The sequence below is a fragment of the Symphalangus syndactylus genome, chromosome 8 (genome assembly GCF_028878055.3).
Source record: "Symphalangus syndactylus isolate Jambi chromosome 8, NHGRI_mSymSyn1-v2.1_pri, whole genome shotgun sequence".
Taxonomy (NCBI): domain Eukaryota; kingdom Metazoa; phylum Chordata; class Mammalia; order Primates; family Hylobatidae; genus Symphalangus; species Symphalangus syndactylus.
In genome coordinates, this window is record NC_072430.2 from 78507135 (window position 1) to 78534096 (window position 26962).

The following is a 26962-nucleotide window of genomic DNA, read 5'->3' on the forward strand; positions in this document are numbered from 1 at the left end:
TCAATGTAAAAGGCAAAGGGAGGCCAGGCACGGTGGCTCACGCCTGTAATCCCAGCACTTTGGGATGCTGAGGCAGGGGGGTCATGAGGTCAGGAGTTTGACACCAGCCTTACCAACATGGTGAAACCCCATCTCTACTAAAAATACAAAAATTAGCAGGGTGTGGTGGCGGGCACCTGTAATCCCAGCTACTCAGGTGGCTGAGGCAGGAGAATCACTTGAACCCGGGATATGGAGGTTGTAGTGAGCAGAGATCATGCCACTGCACTCCAGCCTGGATGACAGAGTGAGACTCCGTCTAAAAAAAAAAAAAAAAAAAAGGCAAAGTCGTAGTTGCCTTAATTAAAAAAAATTCAAAACCAAAAACGTTTTCTATATTACCGTAGTATTAAATCTTTACTAAATGTATTATTGTAAACAGTAACCAGCTCCATAACATAGACTAGTAGAAAAAAATAATGCTGAGGAAAGAAACTTTTTTCATGTCCATATGAACCTTTATATCATCATTGAAAGTGATCTAATAGACAGTAGATAAACAGAATGGAATAGAGTCCAGGCATAGACCCGTACACAGAGGATTACTTAATTTATCAAAAAGGTGCCAATGAAATTCAAGGTGGAAAGGAAGGGCTTTTCAATAAATGGTGTTGGTTCAAGATATTTGCATTTGAAAATTGTATAAATGTTATCAAATTATTCATTAGAAAGCTTATACTAATTTATAGTCTCACCAACTTGATTGAAAAGTGTTCTGTGGTCTATTCATGTAAATGTTCAAAGACGTTTGCAAAGAATGGATATTTTGTTTATTGGGCACAAAGTCCTCTTTCTATGTGTGTGTATAATGCATTGTATTCACTATTCAAGCAACAAGGGTTTATTGAATGCCTCTGTACATGCTAGGTACTGTTCTAGGCCCCAGGGATTTGGCCGAAGGCAGAGTAACCTACTTTCTTGGAGCTTACATTCTTGTAGAGGAAGACAGATAATAAAGAGACAACAATAATATAGTTTCACATGGTTGTGTAAGTTGTGTGAGGGAAAAACCCATCAGTTTAAGAGGAGAGAGGGAGACTGGGGTGAGGGCTCTATTTCAGATCCGAGAGTCAGGGAAGGCTTCTCTGCATGTTGAGAAGGAGGGAGCCACGTGGTCTGAGGGGAAGGCATGTGTCCCAGGCAGAAGCTCAGGGAGTATGTGGGAAAGGGTCAGAGGGAGGCCAGGGTGGCTGGAGAGTGTAGGAGATGCTCAGAGAGGTAGATAGGCAGGGGCCATATCACAATGGCCTTATTGACCATAGCATGATGTTTAGGCTTTGTTTCAGTGTAATGGGAAAGTGTCAGAGGCTCCTCAGTCCCTGTGTGGCATGATCTGATTTACGCTTTTAAGAGATAATTTTGTGCTGTGGGGAAATGAATTGGAAGGGGACAAAAGAAGCAAAAAGACTGAGTTGTGGCCAGAGTGACAGTAGCATGGACTAGGTGGTAGCTGGGGAAGTGGTAAAATGTGACCAAGCTTAGGCTGTATCTGGGTGATATAATTGCTTGGATGTCAGAAGTGAGGTGGGGCCAAGGGAAAGAGAGCAATCAAAGGTGACTCCTAGGTTTTGAGCCTAGTGCCTGGGTCAGTGGTGGTGCCACCAGCTGAGATAGAGATGACTGGGGAGGAGGAGAGTTGGGGCTGGGGGTGCAATGGGAAGAAAAACTTTGATATGTATTGACGGAAACAACCCGGTGTGTCCATCAACAGATAAACGGATAAACAAAATGTGGTATATCCATACAGTGGAATATTATTCATCTATGAAAAGGAATGACAACATACTGATACATGCTACCACATTAATGAACCTTGAAGGCATCATACTAAGTGACAAAAACCACACACAAAACACCCCATGTTGTATGATTCCATTTATATGAAATATCCAAAATAGGCAAATCTATAGAGATAAAAAAAAAAGACAGGGGTTCACGTCAGTGAAAGTAACTGGGAATGACTGATTAATAAATATGGAGTTCCCATTTGGGGTGATGAAAACGTCCTGGAGCTAGATAGTGGGGCTGGTTGAACAGCACTGTGAATGTACAAATGCCATGGAATCATACACTTTAAAATGGTTACAGTGGTCAATGTTCTGTTCCATGTATTTTACCATGATAAAAAAGAATCTGAGACAACAACCAAAAACTTCAGGATGTATGTAGTGAAGCTGAGAGTTTAGTTTAACATATGTTAAATTCGAGATGCTTATCAGATATTCATGTGGATTTGCATAAAGGAATCTGAAGCTTGGGTGAGTTCAGGATGGGAGAAATAAATCTGGGAGTCATCAACATGGGGATGGCACTTAAAGATTGAGGACTGGCTGGGCATGGTGGCTCACGCCTGTAATCCCAGCACTTTGGGAGGCAGAGGAAGGCAGGCAGATCATGAGGTCAGGAGTTTGAGACCAGCCTGGCCAATATGGTGAAATCCTGTCTCTAATAAAAATACAAAAATTAGACAGGCGTAGTTGTGCGCGCCTGCAGTCCCAGCTACTCAGCAGCTGAAGCAAGAGAATCACTTGAACCTGGGAGGCGGAGGTTGCAGTGAGCCAAGATTGCGCCACTGCACTCCAGCCTGGGCGACGGAGTGAGACTCCAAATTAAAAAAAATAATAAAAAGTACTGAGGACTAGTGAGATCCCCTAGGAAGGCAGAGTAGAGAGAGGAGAGGAGAGGAGAAAGGGAAGACTGCATCCTAGGCTGTCTCAACACTAGGAGGTCACAAACAGGAGGAGGCATCAGCAAAGCAGACTGGCCACACTGGACCCATAAAGTAGCAGGAAAGTTAGAAGAGCACAGAATCTCCAGAGCGCAGTGCCAAATGTGTTCATTGCTGCCTGGAGGTGGAGTAAGTTGAACATAGTTGGATTTTGTGCGAGTTAAGTTTCCTGCCATCTATACAAAGTTGTTCAAGGGGGTTAAATGCACTGCTCAAATAAGCTTGATGACTTTTTTTGTCTATCAATTTCTGAAATAGATGGATTATGGTTTTCCCCCATTATTATAGATTGATTTTAATTTCTTCTTGTATTTCTAACATCTTTGTTTTCTGAATTTTGAAGTTCTATATTGAGTGAATAAAAGTTCTTGGCTCTCGTGTCTTGTTAGTGAATTGTGACTTTTATCATTTGGAAATAGCCTTCTTTTCTGTTAATATTTTAGGTATCTGTTTTGTAAACAGCATACACAGCAGTCCCCACTTAGCAGAGGGGAATAGTTCCAAGGCCCCCCAGTGGATGCTGAAGCCTCGGGTAGTACCAAACCCGATTGCCATCAATCAGAACACATTTCTTTCCTTGTCTTCAACCCACAAATTAATGCCACTTCACTTAACAGAGGGGAATAGTTCCAAGCCCCCGAGTGGATGCTGAAGCCTTGGTTAGCACTGAACCCAATTGCCACTGATCAGAACACATTTCTTTCCTCGTCTTCCACCCACAAACTTAATGCCATTTCCATCTTAACTAAACATTTAGCATACACTGTGGCTGAGACTTTTGCAGTTTGAGGTGCACCAGCAAAATTAGCACGAATTTCTTTTTCTTTCTTCTTACTTTCAGGGATAGAAAATTCGTTCTTAAAGTAGATCTTCACAACCTCAGCATACGATTTTTTTTTCTTTCCTTAAGTTAAGAACTTTCACCAAGGAAGCACTTTACAGCTTCTCTTTGGCATATCCAAATTACCAGCATGACTAGTCTTGTAAAATAAGGGTTACTTGGACACAAGCACTGTGATACCATGACAGTCAATCCGATAACTGGTCAAGTGACTAAGGGATGGCTGGTGTCTCCAGCATGGATATGCTAGGACAGAGGGGTGGTTCATGCCCCAGGCAGGGCTGAGCAGGACAGTGTGGGATTTCATCATGCTACTCAGAACGGCTCACAACTGAAAACTTAAGACTTGTTTATTTCTGAATTTTCCATTTAATATTTTTGGACCACGGTTGACCATGGGTAACTGAAACTGCAGAATTGCTGCAGATAAAAGGGCCTACTGTAACTGCAGTCTTTGTAACCCAAATCAGGACTAAATTTTTAAATAAAGGAGCACAGAACATGCAGCCAATTTTGGATGTGTGGGTTTTTATTTTTTTCCCCACTCTTGTCAATGTTGATCTTATTTAACGTCTATCTACCAGACATTTCAAAAATGTTCTGATAATGGACACCCTTTCCTATTTTCCAGAGACTCTAGCATTTGTGATTTTTAATTTGTGGTTTTAATCCAGGCATTCATGGTTTTTAATTCATTCACATTTATTGGTAGTAGTATGTTTAAATATATTTCTGTTATATTGATGCGTGCTTTCTTTCCATGTTGCTTTTTTGCTGTTTCTTTTTTCTCATTCCTCTTTTGTCAGATTGATCAAGTTTTCTTTGTTCCATTTGTTTTCCTTCAAGGGTTGGCAGAGTTATGTATTTTTTTTTTTTCTTCAGACAAAGTCTCGCTCTGTTGCCCAGGCTGGAGTGCAGTGGCACTATCTCAGCTCACTGCCACCTCCGCCTCCCAGGTTCAAGCGATTCTCCTGCCTCAGCTTCCTGAGTAGCTGGGATTACAAGCACCCGCCAACATGCCCTACTAATTTTTGTATTTTTAGTAGAGACGGGGTTTCACCATGTTGGTCAGGCTGGTCTCTAACTCCTGACCTCAAGTGATCCACCCGCCTCAGCCTCCTAAAGTGCTGGGATTACACGTGTGAGCCACCATGCCTGGCCAGAGTTATGTATTCTATTTCAATTATTTACATAGTTAACTTAAAATGTTTACTCCCATGATTATATATGGTTTCTATGAGTACCTAGAATTAATCTATCTTTATATTGTAGGGGAGGCAAAATTTGACTTCTACCCTCTTAGAGTTTTCAGTTGGGCCTGAAAATTAAATTGACATAGAACAGATTAACAGGGGAAAGGTATACAAATTTATATAAATTTTCCATGACATGAGGACCTTCACGGAAACAAAGGACCAAAGAAGTGCTAAACCTACATACTAGAGAAGCAACTGTAGAAGAGTAACCAAGTCGGCTAGTAGCGGTTGCTCATGCCTGTAATCCCAGCACTTTGGGAGGCCGAGGAGGGCGGATCACCTGAAGTCAGGAGTTCAAGGCCAGCCTGGCTAACATGGTGAAACCCCTTTTCTACTAAAAAAATTAGCCAGGCGTCATGGCACACGCCTGTAATCCCAGCTACTCAGGAGGCTGAGGCAGGAGAATGGCTTGAAACCGGGAGGCGGAGGTTGCAGTGAGCCGAGATCGCGCCACTGTACTCCAGCCTGGGTGACAGAGCGAGACTCCATCTCAAAAAAAAAAAAAAAAAAAAAAAAAGAAGAAGAAAATTAACCAAGTTATGTGGGGAGGCTACAGGAAGATAAGAAGTATTTTAACAGGATTCTCTTGGCTATTACTCCCTGTTGAAGAATGTTTCCTTTCTCCTGGTACAAGGAGGACATCTTTCATATGGGAGTTTTTATCTCCTGTTTCCAGGAAGAAAAAGGGAGATGAGAATGTGCATTTTTCATCTGCTATTTTTCAAGTGCCTTCAGCTTAAAAATAATCTTTCGACCAAAGTGGCTTTTTTTTGGGTGGCATATTGTGCCACCCTGCCACCCTTCAATATTTTCCTATTAAACAAGAAATTTACACTCTCTGACTTCCTCCTTCCTCCACTGCTACTTCTACAAGGTAAGCACTTTTACCAGATTAGTTTTATTCTTAGTTAAGTATAAGTTTTGCAGTTAGATTTTGGGCGGGGTAGGGCAGGGGGCACTTACTCTTTTACTTGTATCCCACATTATATTTTTCTTTGGAGTACTTTTTGTCATTATTGTTTTGTTATAGCTCATTTTGTAATTATTTTGGAGATAGTGTGTTTGTGGCAAAACTTCTGAGTCCTTGTATGTTCAAACATGTTTTCACATTTGATTGTAAGTCTACCTCCGTATAGACTTCCAGGTCAAGACCTGTTTTCCTCTCAGAATTGTGAAGATAATGTTTTGGTATCTTCAGCAGCCAGGACTGTTGGTGAGAAAGTCTGATGCCAATCTGCTCGTTGTTTATTTATGTAGAATCTTTCAGAAGGATTTTCTTTATCTGTGGGTTTCTTAAATGTTACTAGTACTTGCCAGTGGGCCCCTTTCATCTAAAAGTGTGCTTTCTTCAGCTCTGGAAAGTTTTATTTAATTTTTTCCTTGATGATTTCACCATCGATTCCTTCTTCACTTTCTTTTTTTTTTTTTTTTTGAGACGGAGTCTCGCTCTGTCGCCCAGGCTGGAGTGCAGTGGAGCACTCTCGGCTCACTGCAAGCTCCGCCTCCTGGGTTCACGCCATTCTCCTGCCTCTCAGCCTCTCCGAGTAGCTGGGACTACAGGGGCCCGCCACCACACCCGGCTAATTTTTTGTATTTTTAGTAGAGATGGGGTTTCACCGTGTTAGCCAGGATGGTCTTGATCTCCTGACCTCGTGATCCGCCCACCTCAGCCTCCCAAAGTGCTGGGATTACAGGCAGAGCCACCGCGCCTGGCCTGCTTAAGTTATTTCTTATGTCTCTCATTTACTTTGTCCTTTTAATTTCTTTCTTTTCTTTTTTGTTTTTTTTTGAGATGGAGTTTTGCTCTTGTTGCCCAGGCTGGAGTGCAATGGTGCGATCTCGGCTCACTGCAACCTCCACCTCCCGGGTTCAAGTGATTCTCCTGCCACAGTCTCCTGAGTAGCTGGGATTACAGGTGCCTGCCACTACACCCAGCTAATTTTTTTGTATTTTTACAAAATATAAAAATACACCTTGGCCTCTCAAAATGTTGGGATTACAGGCATGAGCCACCATGCCTGGCCTAATTTCAATTTTGAAAGTTTCTTACTTTTATTTTTCAGATCACTAATTTTATTTTCTATTGTATAGGTTCCACTGATCTTTCATTCATTCAACAAATATTTAGTGAGTTCCTGGCAGGCTCTACCACGCCTGGATAATTAAAAACATTTTTTTTTTCTGTAGATGTAGGTGTCACTATATTGCCCAGTCTGGTCTAGAACTCCGGGGCTCAAGTGATCCTCCCACCTCAGCCTCCCAAAGTGCTGGGATTACAGACGTAAGCCACATGCCCAGCCTCTCAGTCAACATTCTTGATTATAAGTAACATATACTGGCTCTGGGTAATTTATGCAAGAAAAAATTTATTGGCAGGCTTTAGGTAGCTCACAAAATTAACCAGAAGGCCGAGAATTAGGCTTGGAAAACCAGCAGGAACCAAGGAGGCCACAGTCTGGTCAAGTCATTGTTGCCTTGGCTGATATCACCTCAGATTCAGGTCCTGAGGGGAGCAGCCAGTGCTCCAGTTGCCAGACCAGGCTGCAGGTCATCTGCCAGGCAGCCAATGACCACACGTGGGGGCAGAATAATGGCCCTGAATCCCCAGAATCTGTGCACATGTTCCCTTATGTGGCAAAAGGGACTTTACAAATTTGATTAAATTAAGGCACTTAACATGAAGAGATGGGTCAGGCACGGTGGCTCATGCCTGTAATCCCAGCACTTTGGGAGGCCGAGATGGGCGGATCACGAGGTCAGGAGATCGAGACCATCCTGGCTAACACGGTGAAACCCCATCTCTACTAAAAATACAAAAAAATTAGCCAGGCATGGTGGCAGGTGCCTGTAGTCCCAGCTACTCGGGAGGCTGAGGCACGAAAACTGTGTGAACCCAGGAGGTGGAGCTTGCAGTGAGCCGAGATTGCACCATGGCACTCCAGCCTGGGTGACAGAGGGAGACTCCTTCTCAAGAAAAAAAAAAAAAACATGAAGAAATGATCCTAAATTATCCAGGTGGGCCCACCCACATGATTGCTTAAAAACAGAGACTCTTTCCCAGCTATGGCCAGAGGAAGACATGACTGTGAAAGAAGGGTCAGAGAGGTGCGACACTGCTGGCTTTGAAGGTAGAGGAAGAGGGCCAGGAGCTAAGAAACATGGGTGGACACTAGCAGCCAGAAAAGCCTCCCCTAGAGTCTCCAGGAAGGGATGTGCCCTGTGGCCTGAGGACACCTTGGTTGTAGCCCTGAGGGACCTATGGCAGACTTCTGACCTACAGAACAATAAAATAGCAAATCTGTGTTGTTTTAAGCCACCAAGTTTGTGGTAGTTTGTTATGGCAGTGATAGAAAACCAATACACCACACATGGGCAGGACTTCCCTGCCATGATGCTGAAGAAAGGCAGGTTTCACATGGTGGCGGACCCTGCGCACTTTTTTCTTGTAGGGCTGCTTGGCCTCCTCCTAACACTTCCTCTTGCGCATGCGCCTCCCATGCCCCACTCGGCACCCCAACAACACTCCCCAGGCCAGACACAACTGATGTTTTCTTTCGGCCAGCTTAGGGGTGGGGGAAGGCCATGGGCCCCATGTTCTGGCTACAGCTCTTTAATAAATTATACTGTTGGTTGGTCCAGAGCCTTCTTCTGGATTCTTGATTATTGTAAATGTCCTTCTGAGTTTGGAATCTGTCTAGATTTGTTATCTTTCCATTATTTTAATTATTTATTTGGTTCATTTTTTGCAGCCAATTTTGTTCTTTTTTTTTCCCTCAATCCCTGGGAGCTCAGAACACGCAGCCAATTTTGGATGTGTGAGGTTTTTTTTTCCCACTCTTGTCAATGTTAATTTTATTTAACTTCTATCTACCAGATATTTCAAAAACGTTCTGATAAGGGGCACCCTCTCCTATTTTCCAGTGCTGAGTGGATCTCATCTTTAAAAACAACAAAGTCTCCCTTGTTATTGTAAAAAAAAATTGGGTGGAAGGAGATAGGATCTTATGAGCTCAGCTCACCATCTTAAGCTAATCGCTGCTCATTATTTAGACGGGTTGTTCTGTACCTGGGGGCTCAGACAGAATACAAAGGACTGGAACATTCTCAGAAGAGCAGGCCATGTGGTCCTGCTGCAATGGCAGGCGGTGGGAGACATGCAGATGGATGGTGGGTCAGCACCAGGCCAGTCCAGAAGGAGGCAGAGGTTGGGAGGGTCTGGGTTGGCATCAAAGAAGCCCTTTAACAGAAAGAGAAAAGACAGACCTCATTTCAAATCCTGATTTTGCCCCTTGCCAACTATGTAAACTTAGGCAAGTTTAGTCTCATTGAGCTTCCGTTTCTTCACTTGCAAAATCAGGATAACACCATCTGTCAGAGCGTTGCTGCAAGGATTAAGGAGATAATATTGATAAAGTTCTTACAATAGGCTTGGCATGTAATACTATTGGATATTTCCTGAGTAAATTTACATGGATTAATCTGGTATAATCCTGATCATTAAGCCTATTACACAGATCAGGAAACTGAGGAATAGAGAATTTAAGTAAGCTGCTTAAGGTTATAACTATTAAGTGGCAGAACAGGGATTTGAACCTAGGCAGCTGGGCTCTGTCATCTTTGCATATAAACACCGTGCCACAGAGCACCCTGTGGGCGAGGACTATGGAGCTGAATGCTCTTCTCTAGCTTTTTAAATTTCCTGTGCAGTTCTCAGGGTAGGGAGCCAGATTCATTTTATGAATTGGGATGGGATTGAGTCAGCAGGTTGGAATAAGTGGCCCCAGTAATAGGCAAGCTGCAGCTAGCAAGTCATTATAGGTTATTGTGTCTGTGTTTGTTTATTGGCTTGTTTGCTTTTATGATGTATTTATTTTTGTGGCGGTAACATTCACATAACAGTAACTGCACAAATATTAAGTTTACAGCTCAAAGAATTCTTACATATGTATACACCTGTGTAATCACCATGCAGATCAAGAAATAGAGAGTTTCCAGTCTCATAGAAGACCCGGCCAAAGGTAACTAGTGTATGAACCTCTACAGGTGAGTGTAGTCTGTTTTTGAATTTCATATAAATGGAACATACAGTTTGTGCTCTTTCATGTTTGGTTTCTTTTACTCATCGTGTTTGTTATTTTGATAAAAAACAAGATGCATTACAGGCCAGGAACTGGTGAGCAGATGGCCACAAGGAGCAGAGAGCTAAGATCTCCCAGCATGGTCCCCCAGGGCTCTGGACGCAGATATAAACCTTGGTGCAGCCAGCAGTGGGGGATGGAAATGAGGAGAAAAACCAGACTGGGTAGGGCTGCCATCTGCTATGACACGCCACCGGGAGGGCTCTCAGGACTCCCTGGGCCCCAGGGGAAAGTGTTCTTGGAAACTTACAGGTGTGCAGTGAATGTCAGTTCTTTTTCTCTCAGTTCCCCGTGAGTCAGGTTTGAAGATGGAACAACTGCCGAGGTTTGGTTGAGGGTGACACATTCCTTGCCCTTTTGCAGCTGTGGTGGAGTGGAAAACTCTGAATTGCTCCACACACTTGGGTGCAAGAGATGTGCACCCCTTTTTCCTGCCTCTGAGATCCCCTCTTCTTTGAGGAGCAGCATATCTGTCTCTCCTGTGAAACAGTGGCTTCCATCGCTTTTCTTTCTGGATAATTCCATTTCTTTCCCGAAGAGCCAAGAACTTTCTACCTTTTTTTTTTTTTTGAGATGGAGTCTTGCTCTGTCACCCAGGCTGGAGTGCAGTGGCGTGATCTTGGCTCACTGCAACCTCCGCCTCCCGGGTTCAAGAGATTCTCCTGCTTCAGGCTTCTGAGTAGCTGGGACTATAGGTGAACGCCACCACGCCTAGCTAATTTTTGTATTTTTAGTAGAGACAGGGTTTCACCATATTGGTCAGGCTGGTCTTGAACTCCTGAGCCCGTGATCCGCCCACCTCAGCCTCCCAAAGTGCTGGGATTACAGGCGTGAGCCATTGCGCCTGGCCAAGCCAAGAACTTTCAAAAGTTCTGGTTGAACTTTTTCCAGGACAGCTTATAAAACACATAGAAGTTCTGAGAGCTCATTCTCTTGAGCATATGAGAGTCTGAAACCTCAGAGCAAAAGGCTAGGTTTCTTTCCAGAGAGGAAGAGCAGGGGGAAAGCACCCTCTTCTTCTATCAAATATGTCTCCAATAGAAATAAGAACAGGGCACAAATTACCACATCAATAATCTACCCTGCCCCACTGGATTCCCAATCTCTCTGGGACTAACTTAGAGAGCCTAGAAAAATTTCCCTCTCAGCCCCAGTTTCTTCAACTACAAACGGTGCTGATACTGAGCTTACGAAGACATTGTGACCAGGAAATGAAATTAGCTATTTGTGAAGCTCAACACTTAGGGTCCTAATAAGTATATTTTCTTTTCTTTTTTTCTTTATAAGAGGAATTGCCTGCTTTCATGGAATTACAATATCTGAATTGGGTGGCTCAGATTACAGGGGTCTGAGAACAGAGACATAAAGAACATTGTGCTGGGGGGGTGGGGTAGGGGAAGGGGAGAGCAAGTGGGGAAGGAGCAGGGTGGGGCTCCCAGAGGCTTGTCTCCCCTTCTCTTTGGGGGGAGGTGAGGAGCGGGACTGGGGGGGTATGGAAGGAGCAGGTTGGGGCTCCCAAAGGCTTGTCTCCCCTTCTCTTTATGGTTCTGAGCAGGTGTCTTAGGTACTGGGAGGCCCCTTTGTATCTTCAACGGTGGCTCCAAACCTGATTGATCACTAAAATTACATGGAGAATCTTAAAACATTCCTACCCTAGCCCCTTACAGCCCTTTCTCTCTCGCTAAGAATCTGATTCAGTAGGGCTGGGTAAGATGAGTGAAAATCCTTATTTTTTGAAAGTCCCCACATGATTCTGATAACCAGTAAGGTTTGGTTTATTATTCTAAAATATATAAAATATACGCTATTCTAAAATATACTCCTGCCTGAAAGTCTGATAGTGAAAAATACATCCATATTATCTCAGTGAGGTGCATAAAGAGTACTGCGGGAAGCCACGAGCTGCCTTGACTTCCCAGAGGGGAAGATATTTCCGTGCCACTATCAAAAGCACACGGACCTTGTGACATACTTCGTAAAGCCTGAGTCTTGATTTCTTTTCTGTGAGAACATTTTCATCAAGGTAGAGAAGATCAAAGCCTACCAAGTGCCTTGCTCAAGTAATCTGAGCCACTCTCATTCCCAAACACTTTAATGAGGCAGACCTTACTTTTTTCTTTTTTTTTTTTTTTTTTTTTGAGGTGGAGTCTCACTCTGTTGCCCAGGCTGGAGTGCAATCGTGCGATCTCGGCTCTCTGCAACCTCCGCCTCCCGGGTTCCAGTGACTCTCCTGCCTCAGCCTCCCGAGTAGCTGGGACTACAGGCACACGCCACCACGCCTGGCTAATTTTTGTATTTTTTAGTACAGACAGGGTTTATGCAGTGTTGGCAAGGCTGGTCTCGAACTCCTGACCTCAGGTGATCCACCCGCCTTGGCCTCCCAAAGTGCTGGGATTACAGGCGTGAGCCACCGTTCCCAGCCTGAGGTAGACCTTTAATTAGGAATTTCTTTTTACGTGAAAGTAAATCATAATGACCAGAAACACCTGAAACCTTTTTTCTTCTCTATATTCTCTCTTTAGTTCCAGTTATTGAAAGCATGGGAACACCTGCCTCTCTAAGATGCAACCTCTGAGCATTCTGGGTTTTTTTGTTTGTTCGTTTGCTTGATTTTTTTGAGACGGAGTCACTCTGTTGCCAAGGCTGGAGTGCAGTGGCACGATCTCAGCTCACTGCAACCTCCACCTTCCAGATTCAAGCGATTCTCCTGCCTTAGCCCCCTAAGTAGCTGGGACTACAGGAAGGAGCCACCATGCCTGGCTAATTTTTTGTATTTTTAGTAGAGACAGGTTTTCACCATATTGGCTAGGCTGGTCTTGAACTCTTGAGCTCAAATGATTCGCCTGCCTCGGCCTCCCAAAGTGCTGGGATTACAGGTGTGCGCCACCGCACCTGGCCTCTCTGAGCATTCTGATGAGAGAAAATATGAGGATAATAGGCCTGCGGACTGTGAACTGACTGCTGAGAGGGTCTATTAGAAGCCGGTTAATCAGATTTATTTCCTAACTACTAGATTAGATCAGCACACTGAGAAGATGAGAATTAGAGTTTTGGTGGAAAAGAGTTTGGGGAATCAAAAGAATTTGGGAGCATTTAACATTTAGAGAGAGCACAGAAATGAGAAAGGCTCAGGGAGGCCAGAGGACAGGAGAGCACCGTGAGCCTAGGTGGGGAGGAAGAGGGAGGGGCCAGAGAGTAAGAAGATCACAGAGGTAGAAAGCTTCCAAAAATAATAATTATTTCCCTCAGCCCCTTATGGTTCTTGCCAGCCTATTCCCATCCCACATTTCCCTCAGCTCTTGTCTGTCTCTCATCCTGGTAGAAGTGAGAATCAAGCTAGTTTCTTGGGCAGTTTCAAAATGACCAAAGTGGAAGTCTAGGAAACACTTGGATATAGTCAGTAAAATGCCCAAACGTCTCTACACCTTTGTGCCTTCGTAGAGATGCCTCAGTGGGGCCGTGCTCAGGGATCTTTCACAAGCATTCTGGAGCTTGGAGGACATCTTCATTACTCACATTTTAAAAAACGTTTAAATAATGTCTGTCTATGCTGTTTGGGGTGTGTGTATGCATTTTGCATTTTTTAATAGGGCTCGGATACTGAAGTCATGTTGAAACAAAACTGGCTCACTACTGTTAAGAGGTTTGGTTTTTGAGTTTGCTGTCATTCATAGCAGGCAAACAAAATCTAAAAATTAAGTTTCCTGATTCTAAGTGCACCGACTTACACCTTTTCAAAAGGAACAGAGGCTGTACTGAAAGTGAATAAATAATTGTAGGGCTTCAGACACCAACTTTAACAGCACCATGTAGTAAAATATTACTAGATTTTTTTATTTTTGTCTAAAAAGTTATGCTTAGGCCAGGCACAGTGGCTCACGCTTGTAATCCCAGGACTTTGGGAGGCAGAGGCAGGCGGATCACCTGAGGTCAGGAGTTGGAGATCAGCCTGGGCAACACGGTGAAACCCCATCTCTACTAAAAATACAAAATTAGCCAGGCACGGTGGCACATGCCTGTAATCCCAGCTACTCGGGAGGCTGAGGCAAGAGAATCACTTGAACCTGGGAGGTGGAGGATGCAGTGAGCTGAGATCGTGCCATTGCACTCTAGCCTGGGCAACGAGAGTAAATCTCCGTCTCACCAAAAAAAAAAGTTATGCTTAGGACCTCATTGGATAGAATTAACATTCTATAACCTACAACACTTATTTCAATGGGGTTAAGTTTACTTGGGGGTACTTAGTATAGGATAGTCAGGAAGACTTTTCTGCATTTTCTTATAATAACAATGGTGATATCAGGAGTTCTCACTTCCAGCCTGCTGCTGTAAGTACTCCCTTGAGACATCCTTGACTGGGTCACCTGGAGGAAGCAGATGGCCTATTCCCAGGAGTCTGAGGTGCACATCACTGTCAATTTCTGCCCTGGGCCATGAAATTCCAAACTGAAGTCCATTGGCCCAAATTGGTGACTGAGTCACACAGGATTGTTTACCTGACTTTCCCTCTTTTCTTATTTTTATTCTTTTCTCATCTCTTGTGTAAAAAAATGAAATATACTTTGGGAGGCCAAGGCAGGAGGATTGTTTGAGTCCAGGAGTTCGAGACCAGCCTTGGTAACACAGTGAGACCCTGTCTCTATAAAAACTTTAAAAATTAGCCAAGTGTTGTGGTATGTTCCTGTAGTCCCAGCTACTCAAGAGGCTGAGGCAAGAGGATCACATGAGCCCAGGAATTCGCGGTTGCAGTGATCCATGATTGCGTCACTGCACTCCGACCTGGGTGACAGAGTGAGACCCTTTCTCTAAAACAAAACAAAAACAAAAAAACCAAATATATAAAAATTGTTATTTCAAAATAAATAAAAACAGAGAGAATTGTATAAGGAACGCCCAGGTACACATCGCCCAGCTTCCCAACTATTATTCACAGCCAGGCATTTCCTACCCTTATTCCCTTACTTCTACTGGCTTTTTTGGAGACATTTGAGGTAAATCTCGGATGTCATATTTCTGCTATAAATATGTCAGCATGTGCCTCTAAAAATCTGAACTCTTTTAGAAGACATAACCACAATACCTTTATCATTTCTAAAAATATTGATAGTCCTTAAAATCACCAAATATCCAGTCAGGTTTAAATTTCCTCAATCATTTTATTTATTTATTTTAATTGGTGTGTTTGAATCAGGATCCAAACAGGGTCCAAACATTAAACATTTTAATCTATAAATGCTCCTTCTCTTAAGTACATTTTAATCTAAGATGCTCTCTCTCCTTTTTTGAGACAGAGTCTTGCTCTGTCACCCAGGCTGGAATGCAGTGGCACAATCTCGGCTCACTGCAACCTTCACCTCCCGGGTTCAAGCGATTATCCTGCCTCACCCTCCTGAGTAGCTGTGATTACAGGCGTGCACCACCATGCCGGGCTAACGTTTGTATTTTTAGTAGAAACAGGGTTTCACCATGTTGGTCAGGCTGGTCTCAAACTCCTGACCTCATGATCCACCCACCTCAGCCTCCCAAAGTGCTGGGATTACAGGCGTGAGCCACCGCGCCCAGCCTCCTTTTTTTTAATTCACTAAGCCAGGTCATTTGTTCTGGATTTTGCTGACTACAACCCCATGGTTGTGTTTAGTAAGTTGCTTTCTTCCCTGTACTTCCTGTAGGTTGGGTGTTAGATCTAGAGGTTTAATTGGATTTGATTTGTTTTTTTGGCAAGAACACTTTATAGGTGGCATTGTATACTTCTGTAGGAAGGCATATAAGGTTTGCTTATCTATTTTTTTGTGATGTTAGCAGCAATTATCACTGTCTAGAATATTTTCTTTCTTCATTTTTGATCACCCCTCAACCTGACCATCAAGCTACACACCCCTTCAGACCCCCTCCTCACACCGACTCTCTCCTTTGTACTGTTTTAACTGATTAGAAAATGGTTTACTTGAGGCCAGGTGTGGTGGCTCATGCCTATAATCCCAGCAACTTGGGAGGCCAAGGTGGGTGGATCACCTGAGGTCAGGAGTTTGAGACCAGCCTGGTCAGTATGGTGAAACCCATTCTCAACTAAAAATACAAAAAGTAACCAGGTGTGGTGGCACGCACCTGTAATCCCAGCTACTCTGGAGGCTGAAGCAGGAGAATCACTTGAACCTGGTAGGTGGAGGTTTCAGTGAGCTGAGATTGCGCCACTGCACTCCAGCCTAGTCAACAAGAGTGAAAATCCGTCTCAAAACAAACAAAAAAAAAAGTAAAGAAAATAAAAAGAAAATGGTTACTTGGTTCTAAGTTCATTTCACAGATACAATCTCCATGGGAAATAATCAGAATGCTCATTAACCTTCAGTGTATGTATATAGAATTTTCCAAGTTCCCCCCCTAGAGTGGCTATTTTTGGCTGTGTCCTGTTTTACGTGCTGGTGGGGCCCCCTCCCACTTTAGGGGCTGATCAGCCACTCACTATTTGAAGCCTGGGTGTTTTCTGGGAAGCTCTTTCTCCTCATCATAATGAGGACACTCTTGTCCTTTGGCCTTCAGGTGATGTATTAAGAAGTTATTAGAGCTGCAGTGGCCCTCTTCTGACCTTAGGGGCAAGCTTTAGGATTAAAACCGACGTGCCCAGGATGATGGGTTGAAATGTGGAAAGAGTCTAGGTCCTCAGTAAGTCACTGAGCCACTGAATTATTAAGTAGGAGAATTGGAATTTGTGAATTTCCTCCCTTGCAACAAAACAGTTCCCGAGTTTCAGATTGAATGTACAAGCTTAGCAGGCAGAGCCAACCTGCAAATGCCCTACCTCCACACTTCTTATTCTAGGGGATTATGAATTTAATCTACTTCAGTTGATTACTTGCAGCTGCAAACAACCAAGCAGACACAGTGATTAAATACAAATAAATCTATTCTATGTTTCTGTTTACTATATATTTAAAGCTTTGATGGAGAGAAGCCAATGGAACTTGACCTTGAGTTTTCCATAAAACTGAATTCTTCCTTAATGACCCTAATAGAGCTAAAACTATGATTGAGATTGCACAAAGCATTGAATCATCAAAAGTAACATATTATGATGTCATATATTAAATAAACTCAGCTTTTGGTAGGATGTAAGTTGAAAAAGCACACAGCAACTTAAAAGTGGAGATGGAGGCTTAGAAACTTCTATGTTGGTGAGAGGAGGTGGAATTAGAATATTTTCCAAGGATTATTCTCAAAGCACATAACTGAGAATTGACTTTGAGTGTTGTCAATAAAGGAAGACTTTTCTCCTATTACAATATGCTGGACATAACATTCTTATTAAAGTAAGTAGGAGAATTGGAATTTCTGAATCTCCTTTGCAACAAAACAGCTCCCCAGTTTCAAACTGAATGTACAAGATTAGCAGGCAAAGTGATGAAGATTTAAGAAAAAAAGTATGGGCTGGATGCAGAGGCTTACACCTGTAATCCTAGCACTTTGGGAGGCCGAGGCTGGAGGATGGCTTGAGTCTAGGAGTTCAAGACCAGCCTGGGCAAAATAGCAAGACCCTATCTCTACAACAAATACAAAAATTCGCTGAGTGTGGTGGTGTGCACCTGTAGTCCTAGGGACTTGGGAGGCTGAAGTGTGAGGATTACCTGAGTCTAGGAGGTCAAGGCTGCAGTGAGCTGTGATGGTGCCACTGCACTCTAGCCTGGACAACAGAGTGAGACTCTGTCTCAAAAATAAAAAAAAAGAAAGAAAAAGAAAAAAAGTGTGATGTTCAAAATCTATTTAAGAGGGAGCCATAGAGCTTGAGAAAGCAGAGAATAGCTGATGATCTGCCCTGTTCTTGCTCCTGCTTCTTGTATTTTGCATTCCCACATTATGTTGTATGGAAGCAAAACATCGTTGTTTTACTGGTGAGTAGATTGCACCTTTCTCCTTGCAGACAACAAGGTGGTGACAGCAACTGGTTCCAGGAAGTCCCTGGTAACAACCCTTCTTTGTGTTGTGTGAGGAAGCTGTGGCTCATAAGTGACCTCAGCAGATTTCCCACCCACTCCGCTGGGTCCCTCAACTCACAGAGACTCATTGTTAAGGGCTTTCACTCTGAACAGCTGCTGGCACTTGCTGGCTTCATTCACTATGAAGATGGTGATCAAACACCCCAGATATCAAATAATCTGTCCTATGATCAGACCACGGGTCAGCCCATTTGCCCTGGTGTCTGATTAGGAAAGTATGATCACTGTCACCATAGAACAACGCCTCCCAACTTCTCTACCTACTTGGAGGTTTTCCCCACTCATTTCATTGTTTTGGATATCACTTTAGATTGCGGCCCTTCTCTTTCTGCAAGAAGCAAAATTCCCCCATGTGTCTACAGTAGAAATGCCCTCTCTTCAGGGATCATGCCTGAAATTCCATTTCGTCAATTAAAATTAGACAAAGTATGTCAGGAGCCTAGCTCCCTTTGAAAAGCTACCTACCTAATCGGTATTCCAAGTGATTTAAACGTCCATTATCACAATAAAGTTCAAAGCCTTTAAAGATGCATTAAGTGATGCATTCAAGCAGGTGAACATTACCTGTCTTGGAAAAGTCACTGGAGGGTAGAAGGCAGGGTTAGGGTTCAGCTTTTGAGACTAGATGAGAGCAAAGAGCAACTTCAAAACTCCCTGGGGGCAGGCTTGCTGTCACCAGTGGTGGGGCAGGCAGTGGGCTTACTGTTCTCTCTGACATTGTGGCTTGGGTGACCAGGGCACAGAACATGTCAGAATCTTGGGTATCTTCTATGGTACTTAGCCCCGTGAGTCAGATACACCAGAGATGCTGAGAGGATGTTTGTAGACTTGCTTTCACAGATAACTTTCACGTAGATCTAATGTGTGTGGCACACCAGATCGATGCATTTGCAACCATCTTCCTGGTCCACAGTGTCAAAACATGCCTGAAATGCCACGAAGAATGTTTGTATTTGAGCATAATTTTTCAGGGAGGCAGGGCTTTGATTTTCCTGATTTTTTGTTTCATTTTTTTAACCTGACTATGTAGCAAGAATACTAGAAATAAAATTTAGGAGAGGACAGACAATCCTTGGGTGTATGGAGACAGGGAATGACTCCAGGCAGCTAAATAAATAGCATACGTGTATCTGGCTCTCTGGGCCCTACCCAGGCCTTTTTACAACTACCAGGTGTTTTATAGACATATTTTTCTATGAAGTAGTCAAACTGTAAACAGCATGAATCCTGACTGATAATCGTGTCTTAAAATAATAATAAAAGAAAGAAAATAAGAGACAAGCATCACCATGATTTTCCCAATTGAAATGTCTTTTGGTTTTGCCTTTGGTGGCACAGGGCCAAGGGTGTGGGGGCATTTATGTGGCACTCACTATTCTTTCAACCTGTCCTGATTATGGAACCCTTTAAGGTCCGTCCTCCACTTGGAACCACGGTGCTCTGAGAGGACACTGAACTCACAGCAGCCCACACACAATTCCAGTGATACTACTGCAATGTTTTGTACACAGAATCATAGGTTTGTTGGGTAAATGTAGCATCATATTTTGTTTTAGCAATTTGTGAACAGTCTAGCTTCTCCTTCATACTTATAAGTTCATCAGGCCAAGGATTAAATCGTATGTACCCAGATACCTCTTAGTATACAAACATCTGCACTCAGTAGCGTTTCTGGCTGAGCAGGTGGAGGAAGGGCCACGTTCGCCAATGTTATGAGGGGCCAGCATCTTTAACCTCCACGCCCACATCACCAGCCTTGCCTTCTTCACAACAGAAATGTTCTCTCACTTCCTTTCCAGGTGTCTCAGATTCATGGTACGAGTTGGAAAGGAACCTGAGAGATTATTTAGGCTAAACCTTTCATTTTATAAATGACAAAATTAGGGTTGAGCAAAATGGGGTGATTTAGTTTGTGCAAAGCCAAGAAAAAAAATTTGAGCCTCTTAAAAGTCATTTTTCCCCTGATAGTTTAAAATGTCTTCATTTCACTATTAAATATATGTCCTCATGTAGTTGCTATAATCAGCTACTTCTCAAGAAAACTCTAAAAGCTTTATTTCCCATATGACACATTTCAGAATATTACATAAGAAGCTCTCACCAAGACACCAAGGTAAAATATATATGACAAGCCAAAGACAGGTGCCATAAAAAGATAAGAAATCTTCAAAGGGGAAATCCCAAAAGTGGCAACACGACATCACTCTTCTCTGCCTACTTTCGAGGTAAGACGATGTTGAAGTTCTGAGGGGGCTCAATAAATAACATCTCTCTTCCCCCTCCAGGTCCTGCACAAATTGAAAAAATAAAAGGTAGCAGATGGACTCAAATGCCACCTTCATGACTGAGGTGCCAAGTTGGAGGGCAGGAGTTGCCCTCTAGTCCTGGTTTAGGCTTTCTGAACGGGGCCTGAGGGCAGGACCACAGGGGCAGGGAGCGGAGGGGAGATCGGAGGGGAGCTCAGAGGGGAGGGCGGGCCCAGCTCTCTTGGCGGCCAAGGAAAAGCCTGGAATGTTAGAGCTGGTGCAGGACTCTCCAGGGTGACTGAGCCACCCAGAGCAGGGAAGAGCCATTCTCCATAACAAAAAGTCAGGACTGGCTGAAAGCCCCTCCCAGCCCTCCACTCTGTCGGCAGGGCTTCCTTCTGAGATTTGCCCCATCCCTGCCCCGTGCTGGCGACTGGTGTTTGGCTCCCTCCTAGAAAAAGAGATGGGCCTGGGTTGGTTGAGAGGGAGAGAGAAAGAGACAGAGATAAGGCTTAGCTCCTGTCCAACAGGGCCACCTAGAGGGACTCTCAGGCGTGAGCGGGGAGAAGCAGAGTTTTGAGGCAGAGCTGATCAAGGGAACCTCAACAAACAACCCCAGCCACGGAGGCGGTGGTGTCTCTGAAGACCCCATGAGACCATCAAACAAGGGAGAGGTACCTTTAAATATCACAACCTAGCCCAGAAAGAAAGAATCTGCCTTAAGAGACGATCAATTAAGAGCTTTTCTCCCTTTCTCCCTCCTCCTCCTCCCTCTTCCTGCTTTGAGCCTGGAACAAATCATGGTAGTAAAATGGCGGCAGAGAGCTGGTAATGTGTCCGGAATTGGTGGGTTCTTGGTCTCACTGACTTCAAGAATGAAGCCACGGACGCTCCGGTGAGTGTTACAGTTCTTAAAGGCGGCGTGTCTGGAATTTGTTCCTTCTGATGTTCGGATGTGTTCGGAATTTCTTCCTTCTGGTGGGTTCGTGGTGTCGCTGGCTCAGGAGTGAAGCTGCAGACCTTCGCAGTGTTACAGCTCTTAAGGTGGCGCGTCTGGAGTTGTTCATTCCTCCTGGTGGGTTCGTGGTCTCGCTGGCTTCAGGAGTGAAGCTGCAGACCTTCACGGTGAGTGTTACAGCTCATAAAGTCAGTGTGGACCCAAAGAGTGAGCAGCAGCAAGATTTACTGCAAAGAGGGAAAGAACAAAGCTTCCACAGTGTGGAAGGGGACCCAAGCAGGTTGCCACTGCTGCCTCGGGCAGCCTGCTTTTATTCTCTTATGTGCCCCCCGCCACCCACATCCTGCTGATTGGTCCATTTTACAGAGAGCCGAGTGGTCTGTTTTGGCAGGGTGCTGATTGGTGCGTTTACAATCCCTGAGCTAGACACAAAGGTTCTCCACATCCGCACCAGAGTAGCTAGATACAGAGTGTCCATTGGTGCATTCACAAACCCTGAGCTAGACACAGGGTGCTGATTGGTGTGTCTACAAACCTTGAGCTAGATACAGAGTGCCGATTGGTGTATTTATAATCCCTGAGCTAGACATAAAGGTTCTCCAAGTCCCCACCAGAGTAGCTGGATACAGAGTGTGGATTGGTGCACTCACAAACCCTGAGCTAGACACAGGGTGCTGATTGGTGTGTTTACAAACCTTGAGCTAGATACAGAGTGCTGATTGGTGTATTTATAATCCCTGAGCTAGACATAAAGGTTCTCCAAGTCCCCACCAGACTCAGGAGCCCAGCTGGCTTCACCCAGTGGATCCTGCACCAGGACCGCAGGCGGACCTGCCTGCCAGTCACGCGCCATGCGCCTGCACTCCTCAGCCCTTGGGTGGTCAATGGTGTGTCCGGAATTGGTGGGTTCTTGGTCTCACTGACTTCAAGAATGAAGCCGCGGACCCTCGCGGTGAGTGTTACAGCACTTAAGGTGGCGCATCTGGAGTTGTTTGTTCCTTTTGATGTTCGAATATGTTTGGAGTTCCTTCCTTCTGGTGGGCTCATGGTTTCGCTGGCTTCAGGAGTGAAGCTGCAGACCTTCGCGGTGAGTGTTACAGCTCTTAAGGCAGTGCGTCTGGAGTTGTTCATTCCTCCCGGTGGGCTCGCGGTCTCGCTGGCTTCAGGAGTGAAGCTGCAAACCTTCGCGGTGAGTGTTACAGCTCATAAAAGCAGCGTGGACCCAAAGAGTGCGCAGTAGCAAGATTTATTGCAGTGTGAAAGAACAAAGCTTCCACAGTGTGGAAGGGGACCCAAGCGGGTTGCCACTGCTGGCTCGGGCAGCCTGCTTTTATTCTCTTATCTGGCCCCACCCACGTCCTGCTGATTGCTAGAGTGGAGTGGTCTGTTTTGACAGGGTGCTGATTGGTGCGGTTACAATCCCTGAGCTAGACATAAAGGTTCTCCACGTCCCCATCAGATCAGTTAGACACAGAGTATCGACACAAAGGTTCTCCAAGGCCCCACCAGAGCAGCCAGATACAGAGTGTCGATTGGTGCACTCACAAACCCTGAGCTAGACACAGGGTACTGATTGGTGTGTTTACAAACCTTGAGCTAGATACAGAGTGCCGAATGGTGTATTTACAATCCCTGAGCTAGACATAAAGGTTCTCCAAAGCCCCACCAGAGCAGCTAGATACACAGTGTCCATTGGTGCACTCACAAACCCTGAGCTAGACACAGGGTACTGATTGGTGTGTTTACAAACCTTGAGCTAGATACAGAGTGCCGATTGGTGTATTTACAATCCCTGAGCTAGACATAAAGGTTCTCCAAGGCCTCACCAGACTCAGGAGCCCAGCTGGCTTCACCCAGTGGATCCCGCACTGGGGCTGCAGGTGGAGCTGCCTGCCAGTCCTGTGCCGTGCGCTCGCACTCCTCAGCTCTTGGGTGGTCGATGGGACTGGGCGCCATGGAGCAGGGGGTGGCGCTCGTCCGGGAGGCTTGGGCCACATAGGAGCCCATGGAGGAGGTGGGAGGCTCAGGCATGGTGGGCTGCAGGTCCCTAGCCTTGCCCCATGGGAAGGCAGCTAAGGCCTGGTGAGAAATCGAGCACAGTGCTGGTGGGCTGGCACTGCTGGGGGACCCAGTACACCCTCCGCAGCCGCTGGCCCGGGTGCTAAGCCCCTCATTGCCAGCACGCTGTCACCTCTCAGTAACAGTAGGTGGACGACAAGAAAAGATGCCTCCCGCCCCCCTTTACCTGGCTTCCTGGCTGCAGAAGGCCCCACACAGGTGAAGGGAGAAGTTTCAACTTGAAATCTAGTTTTAAGAATTGATTATGGGCCAGGAGCGATGGCTCACGCCTGTAATCCCAGCACTTTGAGAGCCCGAGGTGGGCGGATCAAGAGGTCAGAAGATTGAGACCATCCTGACCAACTTGGTGAAATCCCCTCTCTACTAAAAATACAAACAATTAGCCGGGCGTGGTGGTGGGGCCTGTAGTCCTAGCTATTCGGGAGGCTGAGGCAGGAGAATTGCTTGAACCCGGGAGGCGGAGATTGCAGTGAGCCGAGATGGCGCCACTGCACTCCAGCCTGGGTGACAGAGCGAGACTTCATCTAAAAAAAAAAAAAATGATTATGACACAAAACTAGATATTCTAACTTCTCAGTTGAGACTGTTGGAGACTTAGAGTGACTGTAGGACTTTTTATTACTTAAGAGTGATAAAAACGAGTTGTAAGATTATGGAGATCTTCATTCTGGAGCAAGAGAAGAACTTTTCCCCTATTGAGTAATCTGAAAAGGACAGCAGGAATCAAAAACAAGGTTGCTTTCTCCTTTGAATATATTGTTTTCTTCTTCAAATCTAAAAATCTGTTGATTTCATATTTTCCCTTTTATTTCTCTAACCCACTGAAATGTGATTGCTTCTGGTATCCCTAAGTTGATCAAGCATACTACTAAACCAGCATTTGGGACATTAAGAACACTGGACACTCCAACTAACCAGGGGCTGAATCCTACTGACTGCACTCGCTATGTTTTGTCCAGGTGGCATGGTGCCTGGGAAGCAACTGCAGGGCTGTTCCTCCAGCAGTTTATGAACTCAAGAAGTAAAATGAGAGGAGAACCCAGAGGGCACCAGGCTGCTGCCTCTTGGTTTTGGTTCAAAAAAAAGAAAAGAAGAACAATGATAAATGTATTACAGTCAGTAACTGTTTCTGATTTACACTCAAGGTGGTCTTGCTATGATCTCTTCTCAAAGCACTCTTCCAGCAAACAGCACTGCTATTAAAACCTGTTGGTGATATAAATTGTTTAAGAATACAAATCGGCTGGGTGTGGTGGCTCACGCCTGTAATCCCAGCACTTTGGGATGCTGAGGTGGGTGGATCACCTGAGGTCAGGTGTTCAAGACCAGCCTGGCCAAGATGGTGAAACACCTTCTCTACTAAAAATACAAAAATACAAAAATTAGCCAGGCATAGTGACGGGCACCTGTAATCCCAGCTACTCGGGAGGCTGAGGCAGAGAATTGCTTGAACCTGGGAGGCGGAGTTTGCAGTGAGCCAAGATCGTGCCACTGCACTCCAGCCTGGGTGACAGAGCAAGACTCTGTCTCAAAAAAAAAAAAAAAAAGAATAAAAATTAAAAACACACACAAGAAAACAAAGTAAAACTTGTTGGTGAGTAAACTGAATGAAATATGTTAAATCTCTGTCCAATCCAGTCCAAAGTCAGGCAGACGAGGCCAACTTGAGTTCTTATCACCATCTCCCAGCACCTTTTGTTGTTTGATTAGAATAGATTCCCTCTGTAAGACATTAATGATTTCCAAGGCTGCTTTAAGAAGTTTCTTTATTATATGGGAAGTGATTGAGAACTGGCAATCATGAATCTGGCTGTCTCTGCTCAGGAGCTTAAAGACTGTTCTGATGACGATAATTACATTTTTATGAATATCCTACCTAGAGAGTAACAATTTTACTGTGTCAAACCGCACCACACTAAGATGCATCAATTTCATCTGCAATGAAAAACAGAGCCTAATAGCACAGTTATATTTATATGATAGTCAAACATCAAGATGTAACGTAAGTGCTTCAACTAAAAGAATTCTGATCATTATTTAACCTTGAGATGATTAAGGTGAAAGCTTGTCAGCTCCCATGAATTACTTTTTTCATGATTTTTGCTGTTTTGGTTTGATTTTTAAAAATCTATAATTAACATTTATTAACATTTGGATTCTACTCCAACCTCCATGATGTGTGGGCAAGGGAAAAACAACAACAAAAAAGATCCATAGATATGATTAATGGTCAAAGAGAGAGTATTAGGTAATTATAAGTCATAATTATGTTCAAAATACCATACTAACTGGTCTTCTCCTTTTCTCTGCTAAGTTTCTTCAACTATAATGCAAATTTTGGACAATGTATTTAGGTTAGATGCTATACATACATATTAATTTAATACAAAGAAAGCTGTTTCATTGTGATTGTGCACCAGAGCTATGCCAAGTGTGGTCTGAGAACCAGCAACATCAAGCATTACTCAAAAACCTATTGGAAATGCAAATTCTCAGGCCTTACCCCAGATCTCTTGAATCCGAATCTGTAGCAGTGGGCACAGGCCCCCGGGACTCTGTGTTAACAAGCCTTACAGGAGGTGCGATGAGGTGTGAGAATCACTCCTCCAGCATCTTGTAACTCATTCTCCCCTCGATAAAGTGAAACATAGGTAAGTGTGGAGGCTGCCATCCCAGCAACGCTGTAGGTGTTCCCTGTTAGCTGGAGGAGGGGGCATGTGTTCCTAGAAGGGGGGCCCAAGCAAACAGCCTGTTGTGGCCACGTCTCTTGAGTCCGGGTTCCTTTCCATTGGGTGTTCTCTTCTCTTTAAATCTCCTGAGGTCACAGTGTGCCCCAGGCCATAGTTTCTTCCCATTACCAGTCATAGTTGGTGTTTAGCCTCTGTGGTAGTAGGGATGTTTATGATACTCCTCATCATGTGAGGACTTCCACCACCCTGAAGCACCCTGTTGGTGCTTCCCCTCTATCACTGAGACTTCATTTCCTTGACATCATCTTGAGCTGCTTAAACATTTTTCTTTTTCCCAGATGGAGTCTTGCTGTTTTGCCCAGGCTGGAGTGCAGTGGCATGATTTCAGCTCACTGCAACCTCCGCCTCCTGGGTTCAAGGAATTATCCTGCCTCAACCTCCCGAGTAGCTGGGATTACAGGCGCCTGCCACCACACCTGGGTAATGTTTATATTTTTAGTAGAAACAGGGTTTCACCATGTTGGCCAGGCTGGTCTTGAACTCCTGACCTCGTGATCTGCCCACCTCAGCCTCCCAAAGTGTGCTTAAACATTTTTAACATCCACCACGATACTCTTCTATTTTTCTTTATGGCAGAAGCCACACTATTTACATTTGACAGCACAATGGACCAAAATTGTTTACCAGAACTCACCAGAAAGTGGCATGGAGAGGGGCCACACATTGCCAACACACTGAAAGAAACGCAGTAGAACACACACTCAGTACAGAGTGCTGATGCTCCCTGGCCGGGACCGCACAGTGCTGTTACCACAGGAGTTTTCTTTGGCAGAGAGGATAGGGTAGCACGTAGCATGAGGGAAAAATGTCATCAGAATTTGGTGACAGATAGATAGATATAGAGATAATTTTTATTGTGGTAAAAACATAACGAAACTCACCATCTGAAATATTTGTAAGTGTATGGTGAATAGTGTTAAGTATATTCACACTGTCGTG